This window comes from Leucopleurus acutus (assembly GCF_964270905.1).
Source record: "Leucopleurus acutus genome assembly, chromosome: 15".
NCBI lineage: Eukaryota > Metazoa > Chordata > Mammalia > Artiodactyla > Delphinidae > Leucopleurus > Leucopleurus acutus.
The window spans coordinates 37,377,325-37,397,680 of record NC_139157.1 but is presented as its reverse complement, the minus strand read 5'-3'; the positions used below and the strand labels follow the sequence as shown (position 1 = coordinate 37,397,680).

Sequence of the window (20,356 nt, the reverse complement as noted above, 5' to 3'; positions counted from 1 at the left end):
GAAAAAAATCTTGCTAGCATTTGGATAGTGATTATTTTAACTGTACTTTAAGCCTGTAATGAGGATAATTCGGCATCTTCACTATATTGAGTCTTCCAATTCATGAATGTGGTATGTCTCTCCATTCATTTGGATCATCTTTGATTTCTTTCTCAACATTTTATAGTTTTCATCATACAAATCTTGTACATGTTTTTCTAGATATATACCTGGATATTTTGGGTTTTTTGGGTGATTTTAAATGGTATTGTATTTTAAATTTCTGTGTTATTGCTAGTACATAGAAATACAGTATATTGCTCTTGTAACCTTTTACCTGCCCTAACTCACTTATTAGTTCTAGGAGGATTTTTGTAGAGTCCTTTTGAGTTCAGCATACACAATCATGTCATCTATAAATAGGGACAATTATCTTCAGTCATTTCTGACCATTATGCTTCTTATTTAATTTTCTTGTATTATTGTTCTGGCTAGAGCTTCCAAACTTTTAAAAGGAATGGTGGGGACAAACATTCTTGCCATATTGTTAATCTTAGAAGGAAAACATTCAGTATTTCAACATAAAGTATGATTTTAGTTGTAAGCATTTTTTAGATGATCTTTATCACATTGAGGAAATTCACCTCTATTCCTGGTTTTTAAATCATGAATTAGTGTTGAATTTTGTCAAATGCTTTTCTGCATCAATCAATATAATCATGTGTTTCTTTTTTCTTTTTTAATCTATTAATATAATGGATTACATTGATCAATTTTTAAATATTGAATAAGCTTGCATCCCTTAAATAAATACTATTTGAATAGTTGATTAATATACTTTTTTAGTTTTAATAATATGGTTTATTTAACCCAATATATCCAAATAATACAATTTCAGGATATAATAAATATATACTGTTAATGAGATATTTTATATTCTTTTTTTGTACTGAGTCTTCAAAACCGTTATGTACATATTTTACATAAAGCATATCCCAATTTAGACTAGTCATGAAGATTAATATATTTCTATATTGCTGAATTTCAAGGACTAACATTTTGTTAAGGATTTTTACATCTGTATTCGTGAGGGACATTTGTATGTAATTTTCTTTTTTCTTTTTATTTTTTTGCACTGTTGTCTGGGGTTTTGTTATCAGGGTAATACTGACTTCATAATATGAATTAGAAAGTGTTCTCACGTCTGTTTTCTTGAAGAAATTTTGTGGAATCAGTGCTAAATCTTTAAATTTTAGAAGAATTCTCTCATGTAGTCATCTAGGCCTGGAAATTTTCTTTTGGGAGTTTTAAAACTATGAATGAAATTTCTTTAATAGTGATAGGGCTATTCAAATTATTTCATATTGGTTAAGTTGATAATATGTGCCTGTCAAGGAATTGTTCCACTCCATTTAATTTGTCGAATGTATTTGTCTAGAGTTGTTTTTAGCAGTATCTTATTATCCTTTTGATGTCTGCAGGTGTCTGAATATTGGACATTCTGTTCATTTCTGATATTGTATTTTGTTTTATTTTTTCCTTGTCAGTCTTGATGTCAATTTTATCATTGATTTTTTTCAAGAATTAGATTTTTGTTTCATTGATAATATCCAATAAGCACATAAAAGTACATTCAACTTTAGGGAAATGCAAATTAAAACTCTCTAAGATCCTTCTTCACAAACTAGAATAACTAAAATAGAAAAGATTGGCAATACCAATTGCCGGAGAGACTTTGGAGCAAGTAGAATTCTCATGCATTGGGAATATAAAATGGTTCAAACATTGTAGAAAACAGTTTGGCAATTGTTTTTAAATGACATACTGTATGATCCAGCAATCCCACTCCTCTAAGTATTTATCCAAAAGAAATAGAAAATTTATGTCTACAAAATGTCTTGTATATGAATATTGATAACAGCTTTATTCTTAATAGCTGAGAAGCAGGAAAAAAGACAAATATCCATCAACAGATTAATGGGTAAACACATTGGATGTATTCATAAAGTGTAACGCAATAAAAGAGAATAAGCTGCTGACACAAGCAATAACATTGATTCATCTCAGAAACGCTCTGTGCAATCAAAGAAGGCAGACATTGTATACCTTGTGTTTCCATTTACATGAAGTTCTACAAAAGGGAAAACTAATCTATGTTAATAAAATCAAAACAGTAGAATCTTATGTTGGGGGTGATTATTTGGGTTCTATAAATGCATATCTTAATTGGGGTGCTGCTTACATGGCTTTATACAATTGTCAAAACTAAAACAACTACACACTTAAAATTTATGCATTTTATCATATATAAATTATACCTCAGTTTTAAAAAAGTGATACTTTTACTGGCATATGTCTCCTTTATGTTTTAAGTTGATTTTGGTTTTTAATATGTGGAATGAGTGCTCTTTTATTTCAAGAAAATTTTATTGAGTTAAGGGTTGAAATATTTTTCTGTTCTTTTCTTTGATTTCATTCTTTGGTGACTCCTGTTTTCTGTGTGTGTGTGTGTGTGTGTGTGTGTGTGCGCGCGTGCACGCACGTGTGTGTGTGTGTATAATTTTGTTAATCTTTTCACTTTCCTTTTTTTTCTTTCTATTTTATCCTTTACACCTTCCTATACTTCATTTATTTACCTTACAGTGTATTTTTCTTTGACTATGTACCTTTTAATTCCATCATCCTTTCTGAAGATTTTTTTTCTTACTCTTGCTTGAGAACTGTCAGTTCTTTTTTTTTTTTAAAACTTCTTATTGTATAACCATTCAGTTTCTGAGCTTTTCTATTTCTTTTTGTTGTTGTTATTTCAGTCTTCTGTGTTCTTAATTTTTTTTAGCTCATTTTGGGATATTAGAATTTAGTTTTCATCTTTTGTGGCTACACTTTTTGGTGGTGATTTTATTTTATTTTTCCCTAGTTTGAATAAAATAGAATTTCTATGACTTTTATGAAGAGGTTGCTGTGGAGAATGCAGAGATGGATCAAAATAGCTTTCACTGCTTCACCACTCTAGGGGTACCTCTTCTCAAATTATGGGTTTTTTTTGTGTATCCATGTCTCCATCTCTGACCTAAGTCTAATTCAGGGAGGTTATCTTTTCCAGAAAACCTTGTGTTTCAAGATGGTGTTCAATCTGTAGATGACATGTTTTGCAGTTACAAGATTTGGGGGGATCTCCTATCTCTTGACCCATTCATTCCCTCTAGTATTTATCTCTTCTTTATCTCCAGTGTTCTTGCTCTGCTCATTTTTCTTTGACCTCCAGTAGTATTAATTCAGGGTGAGGTTCTATACTTCTAGATATTTCTGAAACCCTGGAGGTAGAGTTGCCAGATAAAATATAGATGCCTGGTATAAGTTGATTTTCCAGTACACAACATTTTCTTTTTTAGTGTAAATATGTTCCATACAATATTTTATTTGCTGAATCAAGTAATTTTACCTGGAGGACATATATGACCACAACTGTTCCCTATCTCCCTTCCCCCCACTTAATGACCTTAGCCACTCAGTTTTTGCACCCACAAGTGAGTCCCCAATTTTGGCCAACCCTTCGAAGAATCTGAAGCCAGGATTCTGTTCAATGTGAGGGCCTTAACTTCTAGAGGTAACTTTTATTTATGATCTAGAGGTTCTGTGGCTCATGGGACTCATCAGACATTCCTTTTCATTTCCTGTAACTTCTATTACTCAGATCTTGTAATGGTTTGGCCACATCCACCCATATTTTGGGCTTTATATATGGCGATTCTTTGTCAACAAGTGTCGTTGAAGATACTATGTATTTTCTTTCCCTGCCCTTGTTGATATGTTTGGTTTCTAAAGAAAACTTTGAAAGAATAAAAAAAAAAAAATTACCTATTACATCTCAAGTGTCCAGAAGCCAGAAGTCCAGAACCAATAACTTTTAAAATGATATTTTCATGCTATTTTCATTGTTTATAGGAACACAATAGATTTTTTTTGTATTGATCATCCTTCATTGTTCAACTCTTAATTAGCTCTAATAATTTTTCTGCCCATTCTCTTGTGAATAATATCATCTATGAATAATGAAAGTTTAATTTTTTCCTTCCTTAACTTTTTATTGATTTCTTACATTCTCCTGTGCTGCCTAAGTTATATAGTATAATATTGAATAGGAGAGGTGAGTAGTCTTGTGTCTATTCATTCAATTTTATTGTGGAAATAATAATACCTACTTGATAGGATTATCTGAGGATTGAAAGAGGCAATGATGTAAACTTATTTTAGCAGTATTTAGAACATATTGAACTGGTAATAAATGATACTGTTATTATCTGTAAATGTCAATACAATCATTCCATATTATACTTATAAATGTATAAAGTGCCGGAAAAAAATGAAAGGGCTTAGGAAATAATAATTAGAATATGTATGTGGATGCCTTCACAAATAACCATATTATTTTGGGCTACTCTGCACTGACAGAGAGAATATGTTTGGAATTAAAAATAGATATATAGTGATTTATCTAATGAATTATGGTTTTCCATATTATTGTCTTCAAAAATAAAATATTTTCACATTAAAATATTTAAACTAATAACAAATTTGTGAAGTACAGGATATTGCCACTTTCCTTACAATGTGGGGTAAGCATATGATTTTGTAGGTGTGCATGGGAGGTGAAAGGACAAGAAAGGGAAAAATATCTAAGTGGAAAGGAAGACTCAGCTGAAGAGGCCAGAAGCAAATGACTGGGTATATTATTTAGGAACAGTCTATGTGTATTACACACTGGGGACAGCTTTGTTGAAATTATTGACAGACATTACAGACATTATTGATATATTATTGGACATTTGGATGGTAAACCCTTTAAAATAGTCACAACCTGTGTGATTTTCTAAAAAATCTGTAATATATTTATAAAATAATAGAGTGTTTCAGATATTGATCCTGGCTTATAAATTTTCACATGGAATTGAGCCCCATTCTTGCTTATTTCTTACAGTGTTTTTAGTATTTCATTTACGCTTATGGTATTATCATCAAAGTGATTTGTGAAATCTCATGTTTTGCTGAAGAAATTCAGGGGACGTTTTCTTTTCTATAACTTGTAGTAACTTCAACATATAGGTCAGCATCTCCGGGATACCAACTCAGAGACAGAGATTTCTATTCAGCAAGTTTATTGGGGTGTGCTCTTAAGAACAAAGACAGGATTGGGTAGATGAAAAATTGGAACTGCATTGCAGTTGCAATCCTTTTATGTTATGGGGCACTCTAAAGCCATTATGATCTTTCATATATGTCCAAATTTGGGAGAATGATGGGCAGGCCTTTGTATTCCCCCATGGACCTGTCATTGGCTGTATGCTGCCTGTAGGAGTGGGACATGACCTTGAGTTATGCAGCTCCCTTTGACCAGGCGGCAATTCCTTGAGAGGGACTTAGCTGTGAGACATTAATTAGCCATGCTGGAAGAATAAGCACTTAATGCTAAAGGGTAGATCTAGATGGTGCACCATGGATTCTCTTCAATCCGTACCTTGCACTACACAGATCCACCTGCTTCAGGTAGTACTGTCATCCAATTTGGAAACACCCCCTCTACTAGTTGATTTCTTTTCCTAAGTGAACTTACAAGATCAGTGGGACAAACTGCAGCTCCACCTCTGCAGTTGCTCTTGGAGTATGCTGCACTATCCATTTTATCTATATTCTCTGGACCTTCATCTTCCTGTCTAGGCAGCTTACCTACTGGGTTAATCCAGACCCTCAACCATGAGGAATATAAGTTCCTGTTCACTATGCTTGTCAAGCCATGGTTACTTCTGTGATGCATTGCCATTAAAACTGGGTAGGGGGTTAGCAAGAGATGCCCCACTCTTTCATATATTGCCCCTATCAAGAGGGTGATTCTTTTCATCACTGCTGGTCTCCTAGATCAAAGAATCAAAAGTGACTGAGTGGCAGCCATAGCTTACGTTTAGTGGAAATTTTGCTTTATCCTCTAGTGGAAGTATTTCCCTCTAGAACCCAGGACATCTAGATCCACAAAGGCTAATTTGTGGGGACAGGAAGGACAAATTCTCCAAATACATCACAGTGAGTGACAGTGAGCAGAGCTACTCCTGCTTTCGCTCCTCCGCTTCCAGATCCGTGTATTCTACCTATTGAAGACCCAACACCATATCATAGTCATTCGTGTAGGGCATTTACTGCATCCTGTAGGAAGACACCTAGCCTTGTACAGTATCATCTCCAACTTAGCACCCCATTTGCAAATTCAAAAGTCAGATGAGTCTGTCAGACTGACAATTTCTGGGTGCTATGACACCAATAGATCCCATAGGCATTTGTTAACTTCCATCCTTTCCTAACTATAAAGTGTGTCCTTTGTATCAGTGCAGTGCTTTGGAGGACCCTGTGTTGGTGAGTCAAACATCCTTTAAGACCTCAGTTAGTGGTTCTTCCAAAACTTAGAGGCAGGAAAGACAATCTATACTTAGAATTTCAACTTCTGCCCAGATGAATCACTCTCACTTTTAGGATAGAAAGGATTCAATGTAATCATCTATTATAGACTGGCTGTTGGTCTTCTCAAGGAGTTGTGCCATGCTGGGGACTCAGCCTTGCTCTGTTGCTGGCAGGTTAGTTATTCATCTATAGCTAAATAAGTCATCCCAGTTCACCACCAGTACAAAAGTTAATAGCTTTAGTGCTACTGTATGCCAAGAGCTGTCATTATACCATCTATTCCTATCATGAGGTCCTCGTTGCCAGGCATCAGGAAGTGATCTAGGTCCAAAATTCCCCTTTAATATCTGCTTTCCAGGACCACTCCTATTTTCAATCATTGTTAGTCAAGTTTTTCTGTAGTAGATTCGGAGGTGGAAATTCACACGCACGTCATTTATAGGGGAGTGTTCCCAGGGACAACACCTGTAATAAAGTGAGGGAAGCAAGACTGGTCAGATGAAGTTTAACTTCAGTACAGCCAACAGAAGCCTCAGCTGATCCAATGTAGAGCTCTGAAACTGTGCTGATCTTTAATAAATGTCCAGAATTAAGACAAGGGTCTGGGAGTTTTGAACTTTAGTATTAACCAGGCATGAGATGAGGGTTGCTCCTGGAGGTGAGCATAAATCATAAGCAAGACAGCTCACTTTGACCAAGGGTAATTCCTGATAAGGAGCTTGGCTGTGAGCTGTCAACAGGCAACACTTCTGGCAGCTGGATAATGATTAGTGCTTCAGTCCTGAAGGGCCACCTAGGCAGTGCCCACCCACCAGACAGCATCCACTACAATCTGAGTTCCAAAATGCTTTATTTGAATAATACTTCTTTCAAATATGTGTTTGTAATCTTGAAATTTTACACAGAAATAAGTTTGTACTGAAATAAATTGATAAAAGATTTTCAATTTTTATGTATGATCTATTAGAAAAAATATTTCCACATGAATATGAAACTATTAAGGAATCAACAATAAATAGGGCAAACAGTTTTTACAAACAGTTTGGATGAATTTTCACCATTCCTCACACTCACTTACCTTATAACACCTTGTAACCTTTCATTTGCAAGGCATGTGTCTCTGCTGAGATTTATGTTCTGTATATTACTTACATGTGGAGTCTAAAATATGACACAAATGACCCCATCTACGAAACAGAAACAGACTCACAGATATAGAGAACAGACTTATGGTTGCCAAGGGGGAGGGGATTGGGGAAGGGATGGAGCGGGAGGTTGGAGTTAGCAGATATAAGCTATTACATATAGAATGGATAAACAACAAGGTCCTTCTACTGTATAGCACAGGGAACTATATTCAATACCCTACAATAAACCATAATGGAAAAGAATATTCAAAAATAGAATATATATATATATAAAACTGAATTGCTTTTCTGTACAGCAAAAATTAACACATTGTAAATCAACTATAATTCAATTTAAAAAATAAAGAGCAGAAATTTTAAGAAAAGATTTCTGTTCTATAGACAATGAGCAGGAAAAACTCTAAGGAGTCTATATATGCATCCAATCTAAGACCATAGCCTATTCTTAACATCTGGGCGAAATAGTCATAAATTTGATGAAGATATGATAACTGTTTTAGAGCCAAATATAAAACTTGATTTCTTAGGCTGATTTGGACTAAATTCAATTTTACCCTTGAGTAGGAGAAAATATTTTTAAGAGGAAGATAGTTTTTAAAGCTTTTATACTTGAATACCATGTTTAAGCTGAGAATGTCATTTTAGCCTTTGGGTGACTAAAAAAGCAAACAAAAGATTGGGAGAAACTCATATGTGTAATGAAACATAAGTATCCATTTTGGGGACTTGTAGATCATCATTATTTGACCTTATTTTCATCTTCCTAGAAAGTTAATATCTATTAAGCCCTCATTCAAAGGTCATTTTAGTACTAAATGCACATTAAGACATACACATCTGGGGACATTATTTTTACATACTCTCCAAGTCCCTATCTACCGGCAGCAACACATTTGATCACATAATGTCAGTCTTGCAAAGAATGTATCTACTTGATGGCTGTTAAGAAGGCTGATGGTTTTTTCTTAAGATACATTCCTTAAGAAATTGTGAATACATCCTTTATAGAAGAGTTCTTGTATAATGATACAAAAAGTGATTGTCAGTGCTAATACTTTTGGTTGATATCACTCTGCAATCATTGTATCCAATAAAAATGATTGACTGTGTTAAGTGGCTGACATAAGGAATGAAACATTATGTTTATTGCTATCACCATTGTTGAGCTAGCCCATGGGCACTGCAGCTAACACTTGTAATGTGAGAAAGGGTCTACTTCTCCAAAAAAATAATAGTAAATCACCTTGCATTCATCTAGGAATGTTAGTTTCAAAATTAGATAGAAATACCAATATTGTCCAAATTATAGAGGTAGATTCATTATGGAGATAGGGCTTGAACCCAGGTCTCCTAACTTCTAGATATACCTTTCTATGAAGTAACTAATTTAATAAATAATGATAACAATTTTATTTCTAGAAAAAAATATAGGCAAATTGATGTAGTATATCAAAATGTCTTAAAATTCAAAAGGAAATACCTGTACTAAAAGTCAGTCTGAAAGAGTCTGTTAGATCCAGTCTACTTAATATACACTGTATTTATAGCACTTAGCCCTTGCGGGAAATTAGTTGACAGTTAAAAATATTTTTTAAAAAATGAAAACCTCAATATTAATGTATTAGTTTCCTATTGCTGCATAACAAATTACCACAAACTTAGAGGCTTAAAGTAACACCCATTCATTTATTCTATCACAGTTCTGTGGGTCAGAAGTCCAGGCGGGCTTGGCTGAATATTATGCTTTGGATCTAAGGAGACAGAAATCAAGATAGTGACTGTCCTGGCCTCAGATCTGGAGCCCCTGGGGTACAGTCTTCATCCATCTCATTCAGGTTTTTGGCAGAATTCAATTCCGTTTGATTGTAGGAATGAGGTCCTCATATCCTTGCTGACTATTTGCTGGGGATTGTTTGCAGCTTCACATGCTTTATATCTCTCCGACTTCCCCTTCTGCCACCAGCCAGAAAAAGCTATCTGCTTTACAAGACTCATGTGATTAGATTAAGCTCACCTGGATAATCTCCTTTATTTTAGGTCAACGCTGCCTATGGCATAACACAGTCACAGGAGTAATAATTCATCATATTCACAGGTTCTGGGGAGTAGGGTCGGATATATTTGAGGGGCCATCTTTCTGCCTACCACAATTAAGAAATTAAAAAATAAATGAATTTAAGAAAATTGCTAAATCGATTTTTCAAAAACACACTGTTGATTTGTATTCCATTTATGAATCAAAGTTTGCACATGAAACCAAAAGCTTAATTAATCAGGTAAACCTATAACTTTACCTTTGTGTTCTTAAAAGCTAGAAATGAAATCAAAAAGACATTTTTATTGGATACTATTCCTATTGTTTTCAGAGTATCCTTTACACAGCGAAAAGATGTGTAACTTAAAACTGAATTATGCTCTGCATTGGACCAAGTTCTTGTAAGAGACTTCTCCTTTTAAACCAACTAATAAAAAACATAGTTCTAATATATCACGATGATTCATTTTAGCTCTTCTGAGGGTAAGCTTTCTATATTCAATGCTTCTGTCTTATGCAGTATGCATTTCATTACAGATATTTAATTAATTAAAAATCTAGTGATTTTAAGTTTTCCACTCTAACATTTAGATTTGAATATATGGTTATCTCTTTAAAAGGCTTTATTTATGTGGGCTTTTTAGCTTCTTGAGCCCAATATACCAGTATAGCAAGCAGTGTTCACCAAATAGGTATGACTAAGCTTTTACTATTGACAGTATCTAATCAAGAAGACAGGTAGTGAGAAGACATATCACATGAAATATTGGAAAATGTCTATCCTGTCACTTATGTAGGCAGAAAGAATATTCGCTCAGTAAAAATCTTGTTGCAAATCGTTTTATCCAAAAGCAAGTTAAGAAGTTGTATTGAAGTAATTTTAAATGTTTGGGAGAACTTTATACTCACCCCATACTTACAGTGTAATGTCATACAAAGCACCCAAGAGACATGAAGTTTCCTTAATGTTTCAGCCTAAAATAAGACCAAATATATATATATGCATACATATATAGATATATATACACATACATATATATATATATATATATATATATATATAGAGAGAGAGAGAGAGAGAGAGAGAGAGAGAGAGAGAGAGAGAGAGACCTGTATCTGTACTTAGATGTTTTTAAACCAAGCACAGCAAGTAGACATTTTTAAAGGTTATATTAATAGATTTACCATACCCCAATTAGGATAATTTACATATTTTAGAAGGTTGTTTACCTCACTATAGTCTTGCTTTGAAGTTGAGATGAAGGCTAAGGGGATAGAAAAGCGAAGAAGAGATTAAAACCTTTCTGGTTGAAAGAGACAAGATATTTTCTAATTTCAAAAGGAAAAAAGTGGTAGATTATGCCTACTCAATCAAAATTCTCAACCACCACACATCTACCACATCTCAGTGAAGCATATTTGTATAAATTTTGAAAATGCCATTGTTAACTTTCTACTTCTAACTCTTTAGAGGGCCCTGTTTTCCTTATTTGAACATTCTTAATATTTTCCATAATACTTTTCTTCCTTCTCAAGACATAGTTGTTTTACATTTCCAATGAGACCACTAACACGCTATATTTTTCCTCTTCGTATGTTCCTTAAGTTGTATCTTGCAGATTGTTTGCAAAACACTACATCTGATTTATGTGCTTCCTCCATGGATGGTCTGGAATCTTTATACTTACTTTGGGTACAATACTAAATTACTTCTCTGTTTAGTTGAATATGTATAGTCTTACTGAAGCAAAGGGTTGAGTATTTCTCTAGAAAACAAGACACACATAAGAAGCGTTAAATAGCAGTTATTCACTTTTGCATATTAAAGGAAACAAAAATTTAGGATGTGCATAGGTTATAGTGGCAGACAACTCTGCCTGCCAACCCCCATTCTCTGCTAACAGAATCCCAACATTGTTCAGATATTTGGATGGTCAGCAGAGCTCTCAGTGGGATCTGATCCTCTCTCAGGTCCAGGGGATGAATTACAATTGGTATAAAACAACCATGATGATCCCAGTCCTCTTTGTTAGTGATTGGGTTCAGGAAAGTAGGTATGTGACACAGTTTCACTTAATGAGATGTAAATCTGCTGAGTGCATTTGGGAACTTTTTTCTTTCCTGAAAGAACAAAGTGTTGCAGAAAGAAGGGATCTTTCTTTCCCAGCACGTTTCTGCTTGCAGGGTGTGTTAACTATGTGAGGATTTGGAAGGAAACCCCAAAGGTATAAATCTAGAGCCATGGCAACATTGAGCCGACAGCACCTCACTTCCAGACTTCATGTATGAAAAAAGATTTTAAAAACCCTAGTATTTAAACCACCTGTAGTTCAATATTTATTACTTACAACCAAAAGCATTCCTAACTAAATCTCTTTTTTGTTTTGTTTTGTTTTGTTTTCATTTTATCCATCTTACCAAAGTGATCCTGAAGCTAGTAATTTCAGTCTTGCTTTTGAGATAATAAATGAAAAGGTGTTTGGCAAATTGAAAAACAAAGTGCTTCTAAGATGAGAAAAATATGTAGTTTTTCATTACTAACATGCACATACGTATTAGCAGCTAATACACTTGGAACTACATTCTCCACATGAATATTGCAATCTAAAAAGTAGCCAAGCACCTAGTTATTCTAAATATATGTTCATGTTTACATGTGGCTACTGAGTTGAACATTGCCTCATTGATTTGTCTCTATTTGCTACAACTGCTACACAATTAATTGGATCATCTGTGTGATATTCAGAAGTACCCTCTAGATGACTGTAAAGGATATAAAGACGTGGAGAACTAGCTACCCTATTGAGCAGGTTGAGCAGGCAGACTTTATTTTTGATGCATTAGCAAGACTATCTTTTTGAAAAGAAATTGTGTACTATGTACGACTTTTCTGAGCAGAACTTCCCAATAGTGTCCCAGCTAATGGTTTACAGATGTGCTGGCAGGTTGAGCTCTTCAGGAACCTGGGGTGGCCAGAGCCCCTGAGCCAGTCACATTCAGTTGCAAGCCAGCTCCTTTGTTTGTATTATGGAGCCTTACAAATAGTACCTTTGTCTATGTGTGCCATGAGTTCTTTCATAAAGCACGGCTGAAAGGTTATAAATCAATATATGGATAATGCGTCTTCTTAAATGAAGTATTTGTTATACAGAGAGGGGACTCAACATTTTTAGGTATCCTAGGATATATTAATCCACTGGAACCATACATGTATTCAGAGTGGTCATAATAGTCATAAAATATATGAATATAGCTAAAGATAATGCTTTCCACTCAATCTATGGGGTCTGATATGGCAGCATTCACTCAGTTTAATGCTAAAAATTGCTAAAGTGCTAAAAAGTGGTACTGAAGAATATTTGGATTGACACATAATAAACAATTGGTAGTTTAAGACCTTTCTAAATTTTCAAGGTAATCGCAACGGCTGATAAATTTAGGACTGCTATTTATTATAATTTTTAATATTTTAATGATATCATATAATTCATTTTTCCAACTAAATATTAGTCCATTATATTGATAATAACTATCACCTGCTTTCCCTCTTCCTTGCTTCTGAATAAAGAGTTTCTTGAATTGTATCTTTTCCTAGGTATTTAACTCATTTTGACGATTTTTTTTACAAGTCTGGAAATATTCAGGACTCTAAATGTATTGATTTCTGCATCCTAGAACTTTATGCAATAACTTCTGAAAACAATAAAACAGGCTTATACTGTTAGAATGCTGGAAATACCCTAAGAACAGGAATTCATAAAACAGGAATATTTTTATTTTCCAGCAAAGACTTTCACAGCACTTACATAAGGCATATAAGTAAAACAGGGTATGTATGTTTGCATGCCATTCAGAGGTTAGCAATGGACTGATTCTGAAGCAATGATATAATTGCCCCAAAAAAGTGGATCTTAATTTTGAAGATAATTACATTTCTCCACAAGTACTTAGGTATTATACTCTTTAGGGTTACATTTCAAAGACAGGTCAATGGAAAACAGAAGAGAAGATTTGGGTGGTTGTATTAGTTTCCTAAGGCTGCTGTAAGAAATTTTCACAAACTTGGTGACTTAAAACAACAGAAATTCATTCTCTCACAGTTCTGGAGTTCAGAAATCTGAAATCAGTATCACTGAGCCCAACTCAAGGCTCATACTACCTCCAGAGGCTCTGGGGGAAATCTGATTCTTGCCTCTTTCGGAGTCTGGTAGCTACAGGATTCCTTGACTTGTGACCACATTAATATAACCTTTAAATCTGTCTGCTCTGTTCATATTGTCTATTTATGTGTGTAAAATATCCATCTGCCTCCCACTTACAAGAGTACACCCAGAGAATCCGGGATAATCTCCCCATCTCAAAATCTTTATCAATCACATCTGCAAAGACTTTTTAAAATTAATTAATTAATTTATTTATTTAGCTATATAAAGTAACAAGTAATATTCTCAAATTTCAGGTCTATGGGAAGTTTGGGACATCAAAATAATGGAGTTATAAAAAACAGTATTAGATATACAAAAATTTTGAATTCACATGGTAATAGTTTTTTTTTTTTTTTAATGCATTCTAATATCATCTTGACCGTGATCTTCAAATTCCTACATAACCAGAACCAGAGGCAATTTCATTTTCTTTAGTGTTGCTGGGCTAGTCCAAGAAACTTCAACACAGGAAGAACCATTCTTTTTTGTTGGTTTTTTTTGTGTGTGGTTTTTTTTTTTTTTTTTTGCGTTACGCAGGCCTCTCACTGCCGTGGCCTCTCCCGCTGCGGAGCACAGGCTCTGGACGTGCAGGCTCCGAACACGCAGGCTCAGCGGCCATGGCTCACCAGCCTAGCCGCTCCGTGGCATGTGGGATCCTCCCGGACCCGGGCACGAACCCACGTCCGCTGCATCGGCAGGCGGACTCCCAACCACTGTGCCACCAGGGAAGCCCTAGAAGAACTATTATTAGAATTTTAAAACATGATTTCAAAAACCAGGAATATCAATAAATATCACTTTAAAATTGTTCGCTAACTGGAAAAAATGAATACTCTTTTTTTGATGTCACTTCTAGACACAAGGTGTGATGAATGTGACAATAAACACAAGTTGCCTTTTTAATAGATTGAAGATTTTTTTCTCTCACGTATCACTTTCAGATCTATGTATTACACATCTACATCTTAAAACACTGCTATACAAACAAATATACATGAATAAATTACTATCTGATTGGGGTTTTAAGTTTTTGGGTTTTTTTTGATGTGGACCATTTTTAAAGTCCTTATTGAATTTGTTACAGTATTGATTCTGTTTTATGTTTTGGTTTTTTGGCCCTGAGACATGTAGGGTCTTAGCTCCCCACCCAGGGATCGAACCTGCCCCCCCTGCATTGGAAGGGGAAGTCGTAACCACTGGACCGCCAGGGAAGTCCCTACTATCTGATTCTTAATCTGTGCAGATTTCAGCTTTTAAAAGTGCAGATTGGTATTTTCTCACTAGTTCTTATGTTTTATTAGCCTTTCAAATCTCTTATTTGCATATGTCAATTAGGATGTTCCTATATAACTTGATTTATTATTAGTTAGTACCAAAAGTTCTTTCAATGGAATCTTTCTAGCCTTAGGGCTGTGGGGCCGTAAATATCTTTGTCTGAAATATGTTGCATGAGTTAAAAGGAAAGAAATTAGTTCTATACAGTTGTCTTCATGCTGAATGAGTATCTTTTTTTTTTTTTTTCAATCTAAGGGAATTATTTTCCACTTTTTGCTTCAAGAAGAATAGAATGCCTTTGGGGATTCAGTTTTTATTTGGAGTTGCATAAAATTTAATAGCCATGTTTATATGTTCATTAAAATAATGTCTTTCGGATATTCCAACATTTATAGTCTGTCTTAGAAATAGTCCATTTTAGCAAAATATTTTCAGTTATGATTTAATATGTCAAACTAAACTAAAAACTTTTAAGCAAAATCGAAATTTATAGTAATTGATCAAAATAGAATAGGAAAAGCACAAAATTAAATAGTAGAGAATTAGTTGAGTAACTCACTGCATTTTTGCATTGTAACATATGTTACAGAATATTCAATGAGACATTTTAATCAAGTGCAAAAAAATCAGGTAACAGAATATAGAGTAAGATTCCTGTTTAAACATATATGTCTGAAACATATTCATAGAAAAAAACTGTATATGGGAACATATACAATAAAATGATACCAGTGATTATATCTAAGTATAGTATTTTCTCAATTTCCTTTCTATGATGTTCAAAATTTTAAAGATTTTCTACAATAAGAAATTTCTGTAATTGAGGGAAAATATAATCTTATTATAAAATGGTTGTCATTAAAATGTGTGCATAAACATAGAATCACAAGGAAACTTGAACATATAATAGCAGCATTGGTAAAATAGGAAGGTAGAAACCTGCCTTTCTAAATGATCTGCAGTGTGATCTATGATTAGAATTGGATTTTTATCAGATTCTGGCTAATTATCAAACTAATAATTTTAATAGTAGTGTATTTTATTTAGCTATTTCTTTTAAGTGAAAGTTTATATAGCATGAAGTAGATGTAACAGGATTTATGAATTAGGAGACAGGATTTACATCATAAAGCAGACTGTCCCTGGTCATAAGATGATCAAGAATTAAAAAATAAGCTGCTTTATTTGGGCCACTTTTGTTCTTTTTTATCATAACAATGGATGAGAAAGTGATGAGAATGCCTAAGCAGATTAAATGATGCTGCTGTTGAAAATGAGAAAATAAAGCTAAAATATAATTAACTTGGAGCAAAAGGTGACTATAGTCCAATCATTTTGACCAGGGATATTTGTTTTATGGGTATACATGTATATCTATTAAAATATTCTCACTGTCAGTATTAAAACACTTGATTGTTAATAATTCTAAAATGTTGCTTAAAGGAGTTGTTTTTAAGACAGATTTGTTAATACAGTGCTTCTTAGGAATGCTTCTATCATAGTTCATTAGAACCGATTACATTATTACTTTCATACTAGCAGCAAAATATCAGTGATATTGGTAAACTGATATGAGTGTTGCTTTCTAGTAAAAAATAATGATACCTGAAAACGTTCCTATGGATTACACCAATTGCATATCAATGGTAAACATAAATCATTTTAGGGGAGAAAGCAACTCAGTTATATCTTGTAATGTTTCTCTACAGCATCTGTTATACTCACTTGCATCCAGCTGGTGCTTAATAAATATGAACTGATTCACTGCCTCAATTCTTTTTCTAATTAAGCACTTATGAAATGTGGCAGGTACTTGAATTGTACTAGGCTCTTTCGTCTTCTAAACATCGGCCCCCAACCGTTTTGACACCAGGGACTGGTTTCGTGGAAGACAATTTTTCCATGGACCGGGGGTCGGGGGGGTGGGAGAGATGCTTCAGGTGGTAATGCGAGCAATGGGGAGCGGCAGATGAAGTTTCACTCACTTGCCCACCGCTCGCCTCCTGCTGGGTGGCCCTGGTCTGTGGCCCAGGGGTTGGGGACCCCTGTTCTAATAATTATGATATTATTGAATAATAGTTCTCTAAACTGTGGTAGTTTTAAAGAGAAAGTCACTAATATACTTTAAACCATTTATATATATTTGCATATGTGTTTATTAAAGGTGTCACACCACTAAAGGTGATAATTCTCTTTTGTAAATCTTTAACGAAGTAGAGTGCATTGTAGACTAACTGGTTTGTAATTAAATATGCAATAAAATGAAAATAATGCAAATAAATGCAAAGATATAGAAGGAACGTTTATTATGTTCCCTCTGGACATATTCTTTTGGATTACTCTAGGAGAAATGGGATAAAAAAGAACAAAATCATTACTAAAAATAACATGAAAGAGCAACTCATAAGGTATGATATAGAAAATGCTTTATAATTATATAGTATGGTCAACCATAAATAATAAATTGTTTTAATGAAACCAAATGAAAAAAGGTTTGCTTTATAAAATGTCATCCATCTATCAATATTGGCATTCATGTATCAAAGAAGAAACTTGGGCTTCCCTGGTGGCGCAGTGGTTGAGAGTCCGCCTGCTGATGCAGGGGACACGGGTTCGTGCCCCGGTCCGGGAAGATCCCACATGCCGCGCAGCGGCTGGGCCCGTGCGCCATGGCCGCTGAGCCTGCGCGTCTGGAGCCTGTGCTCCGCAACGGGAGAGGCCACAACAGTGAGAGGCCCGCATACCGCAAAAAAAAAAAGAAACTTATTCTAGGGAAGAACATGTTTCATTAAGGGATAAAGTCTAGATTGCAAGTTCAACTAGGTGGAAAAATATTTTGCAAAAGTTAATGTAAAAAGTATATTGTTTTAGTATTCTAAGGAGATTAAAATGTGGGGATTACTGCCGTATTACTGAAACAAGGAGAGGGGATGATATAACATAATCATCGTAATAAAAGGTGATTTTACATTTGAGGAAACTAAAGAGTAGTGAGACTTGCATGTGGCCACAGAGGTCCTAAGTGATGCAAACTTTAGGTCCCAAGTTCTTAATCTCTATATGCAATTTATTTGCATGTGACCCATTATCTTACCTGTCTTTCCCTAAAATTATTAATTTTGGGGACTAAAGCATAATTTTTTCAGCTTCATGCTTTTAACCAAACTAAGTATAATTTACATTTACACATACACATAAATGCATAACTTAGTATGAGTGATATCTAAATTTATCTGGATGAAAATTCCAAATTCTTATTATATATTCAACATATAATGAAATAGTGATTATGCCATGTGTACCCCATAGATGCAGATAATATTTTCAGCATTTTATCATCTGAAAATATAATTTCAGTTGTAAAATAGAAAAGCTATAGCTTTTCTATTAACATTCTTTAATGCCTCGTCAGGAAACCTAACTACCAATGACAAACTTTCAGGAATATATAATATATGTTATACAGTGTGTTTCATCCACTCTTACCAAATATTTTACTTATCCTGCTACTTTGTTTTTTAGTAAATAGTGGTTACTTAGCTCTCCATTATAAATAAGGTAGGGAAAGTGTGTCACCAGGAACAAAGAACATGATCAAACACTTCAGTCGATCATGCTTTCATTCTTTCTTACACTCATATAAACCAAGTCACAGGAACTTCAAGCATTTTTTTTTTCTCACCGACTTATTCTTAAAGTGGGACCCAGCACTTCATTATATTTCTAAAACTAATATCCAAATCTGCAAAACAACCCAATAAGTCTAGATTTTAATATTTAAAAAATTTGTGAACAAGTTTCTACTTTATAATACAGACCAAATTTAGACATCTCATTAGATCTCTCCTCTAAAACTTAAGTTCCATGCCCCAGCCTGCTTAGCTTCCTGACCCTATTTCCAGTACGCAGCCTTCACTTCTCAAACCCCTTCTTTTGTGTTAGATCATATAGTTTTGCTCTTATTTTGTTCTCACTGAGCAGTGCACATATTCAACAGTTAGATGAATGCATCCCCCGGAAAACAGCTGAGTCAGTGTTTATTATATAAACTTATCATTTAGGGCTCTCAGTCCTCACACTACATGAATGATCAGAGAATTCTCATAAGAACCAGATCGGGGATGGGTGGAAGGAGTTCTGCTTCTGAAAATAGTTAAGATTTTTTTCTGTATTGTTCCTCATTCATTGATTGACTTACAAAATATTTACTGAGTACCTGTTTTGTACAGAGTACTAAGTTAGCAACTTAGAGGTATAAGCATTAATTGAAAGAGTCTTTTCTCTCAAGGAGCTTATCATTGTGCACTGGGGAAAATATGCAAATAATTAGATATAAGACATTTGGAATGAAATTCGAGCAAGCAAGATCTTATTGGAGCACAAGGCAGGGATACACCATTTCTAATTGGATATCACTCAAGAGATGGTATTTATATTGACTTCTGAAGAAAAATAAAAAATTGGTAGATGGTAAGAGGAGTACTTAGGGAAAGTAAAATTATTAAAATGAAAATTATTAAAAGATAAAATTATTTAAATGGCACAGAGGTGAGAAATAGCTTTCCATGTACATGGAGCAACAAGTAATCCAATGTGTCCATAATCCATAATGACTTGAAAGATGAACTGAAATGTGTGTCTGAAAAGATAACATGGTACAAGATCATGGAGGTCCTTGAACTATAAAATAAAGATTTTGGAACTCACCATATAAAGAATGGGAGCCATTGGTGTTCATTTAGCAGAGAAATGACATTGTAGCCTCTTGTTCCATTTTTTTTAAGTTCACACCTGCTGCTTTCTTTGTTTACTTCAACCTTCCACCATGGCCTTTCCAATCCCCCACACTGCTGTTTGGTAAAATCCATAAATTAGTTTGGTTCACCTCTTATGGAAGGTGTTTCACCTCTTCTGTTAGATGTTGCAGGACTACCTTTTCTCATCATAGTTTGCACACGTTTCCCATCTTCTTTCCTTGAGCTCAGACTATATATACCCTTTTATGATTTTTGTGTAAGAGTCTTCTCTTTTCTAATCTACCTCTTTCACTTGACTTGAATTCAGGGAGAATTTATCATTGGTCTTTGTATCCTCAGTGTCTTTCTAGCATGTTTCCTTCTAAGGACTTAATAAATTTTGGTTAACTGAATGCTCAGAACTGTGTCTTGGTAAGAAAGTTTTGTCATTGATGAAGAAAGCACATTGCATAGACAACAGAATAAAATTAGAGATAATAACTAGATGGTCACTAAAGTGGGAGGTCATGA

The 20,356-nt window shown here is 34.3% G+C and overlaps 1 protein-coding gene across 2 annotated transcripts in view; it reads left to right on the top strand.

Annotated features, from left to right (window-relative positions):
• Positions 1–20,356, top strand: part of NKAIN2 (sodium/potassium transporting ATPase interacting 2) — a gene marked incomplete at both ends in the record, with an annotated part of 967,614 nt that overhangs the window by 500,409 nt on the left and 446,849 nt on the right. The gene's annotated exons all lie outside the window — the stretch shown is intronic.